Source organism: Rhincodon typus, chromosome 9 (genome assembly GCF_021869965.1).
Source record: "Rhincodon typus isolate 14 chromosome 9, sRhiTyp1.1, whole genome shotgun sequence".
In the NCBI taxonomy this organism is placed as follows: Eukaryota; Metazoa; Chordata; class Chondrichthyes; order Orectolobiformes; family Rhincodontidae; genus Rhincodon; species Rhincodon typus.
In genome coordinates, this window is record NC_063340.1 from 38,132,560 (window position 1) to 38,135,175 (window position 2,616).

The 2,616-nt window shown below is 37.0% G+C and overlaps 1 long non-coding RNA gene across 1 annotated transcript; it reads right to left on the reverse strand.

The window, feature by feature from the left end:
* Positions 1 to 588: 588 nt before the first annotated feature.
* On the reverse strand, positions 589 to 2,610 carry LOC125484093. The gene is made up of 2 exons (XR_007262943.1): positions 1,861 to 2,610; positions 589 to 1,656 (listed from the first exon to the last, which is right to left on the reverse strand). It is a non-coding gene; the product is annotated as an uncharacterized LOC125484093 (long non-coding RNA).
* Between the last annotated feature and the right edge of the window lie 6 nt (positions 2,611 to 2,616).

Consider the following 2,616-nt stretch of genomic DNA (forward strand, 5'->3'; position numbering starts at 1 on the left):
GATGATGCGTTGGATTCGGAGGTTGGTGGGGTGGTACATGAGGATGAGGGGGATTCTGTTTTGGTTGTTATTGCGGGTAGGGGTTGTGAGGGATGAGTTGTGGGAAATGCGAGAGACACAGTCGAAGGCATTTTTTGACCACTGTGGAGGGGAAGGAATTGGGAATAGGGGATTGCCTTTTTGCAGGCAGGTGGATGAGAGGAGGTGTATTCCAGCATCGGCAGTTCCTACAATCTCTCACAGATCAAAAGTAGCTCTGGTTCCAATTTTGAAAAAGAGCAGGTTTTGCAAGGGCATTGTAGTGTTGCAGATATACACTGTTTCAGTTTACATTCTGAAGTCAAAGATCAACATTCATGAGCCAGCTCTCAGCAAAATATTATTAAATCTGCCTCCTTTAATCACCGTCCAGATTCAAACGCAACTTTTCATTGGTTAATGAACAGCAACCTTCCAGAATCCTTCCTTCTTTTTGTAGTAACTTAAAGGCAGAGTGTTAATGGAGACTGGATTTCAATGATCAAATTAGGAGGGTCAACTCTCAAAGTATATTCAGTTGTGACTAAAAATTTTACAACACAAAACACAGAGTTTTTAAAAGTTTTTTTTACTCTAATTTTTTTTATACAGTAAATACAAAAATATTCTTCCAAATACATATGGATTTTAGGCCTACAAAACAATCAACTGAATGCACTGGAAAATGTAAATCACAGTGACAATGAAGTTACAGCAGAAAAAGACATTTTAGGCAATTACTAAACTTTTCATTCTGCTTTGTAGACATTTATATGCAGTGCTATATATATTTATACACGCACACACTAGAAAAATCAGCAGCCTTATCATTGGCCATTAGAAGTAATCAAAAACAATTACCTATAAATGCTTTCCTGAAGTGATGAAATTCTCCAACTGTAAAGATTTTAACCGCAAAACCCTATACCAATAACTAAAATGACTTTTTTTTGGTTTTTTGTTATATACACAAAACATTGAAAGGGAGGGTTAACATAAAAAATACACAGGACAATTTTTTTGTTATTTTACAATTATTAAAATTACACGTCAGCCTTCTGAAAAGAACTGTCAATGCAATACTGATTGTTTTTCAATAAAAGGCTGTTCACAAGTATTTACACACATACAATGCATAATTCAGGGCAAAGAGACAAATATGTCCAGAGACACAGGTTGATCTTAAGAGGCCAGAAGCTATTCCATCCATTTAAGGCTTTGATTTTCTCCCCCCTCCTTCCTCATTTTCTATAACAAGGCCTCAGATTTATGGATATTGGTTAATCAGCAGTCAGTCAACAGTACATGCGTTTTGAAGTGTAAACCAAACGTACTTCTGGTACCTCTAGCATCTGGTCTGCAAAACGTATAGTGGAGTAGATTCGACTAACCCACCTTCTGGCTTCAACACCATGTCAGAATACCAATTGTATAGCAGTACTCCACTTTCCACGTCTGGGCAAATTTTAACAAAATATAGCTGACATGCTTGAATAGTTTAAGAATTACAAATTACTTTTACCTGACAAGTCAGTGTTGCTACCGATTAAGGGTTAGTCTGATGGAATTTTTTATGACACGTATGCTACTCGTGGGAACTGGAGAAGATGCATCTGGTAGCTCCTTGCTGGGTAGTCTCTGTAAAGAAAATCAGCACCAAAACAAGGACAGAAAGAAGCATGTTAAATTGCACTGGTTAAAAAAAGTGAATTCTAGAAGTACAAGAGGTGTTTTAACTTAAGAGTGAAAATTCACTCTTCAGAATCTTCAGAAAGTTTTGAGTGCAGACATTACTCGTAGAATCATCGTTTCCTGTGAAGAAAGAGATTTAATAGGTAGTACCTGTGATCTTGTATCAATTGTTGGAATGGGCATGGATTTCACTTCTCCTTGGCTGTCCTGTTACATACAGACAACAATTTAATCAATTGAAGCAAAACAAGTCTTACAATCAGATAGGTGAAGTTAAGTGTCACTAAACCCCCTTCCCCACTACGCAAAAAAAAACTCAATGTGATTATATTTCCGTTCACTTTGATTGTTTTAAAACATCTTCCAACTGTTGCATAACTATTACTTGAAATGGAAATAATTGAACCAGACAGACACTGAGGGAGTGGAATATCCTATGCTTGTTGCATTGAAAATTAGCCCTCCGTCATCTTGATTGGTATCAGCTGTGACAACAGGTATGAAGTACTGAACCACAACGAACACTTCCCTTCAGGGGAAGAAAGCCAGAGGAAAAACTGCATGTAAATGACAATTTGTGTTGACTGTCTGTATTACTGTAAAAGCCGAGCTGTCAAACAGGCTTCTTCTAAGTCCTTGTACAAGGTATAAAGAAGTCCAGAACACCATGGTACAGACTGTAAAATGCAGCATTTAAAGCAAGAGCACACCTTGCACAAACTGCCTTTCCTGCATAAGAGACAGCATTTGAGTAGCAACTATATATTGTGCAGATACATGAATGCTTCATCTTCAGGAATATTCTACATAGGCAAGATGTTAATTACATCCAAAATATTCCATTTATATTAAAATGTTATCATATCGAATAATCGATAATGAAGCTGGGAGAGAACTGATTTACAG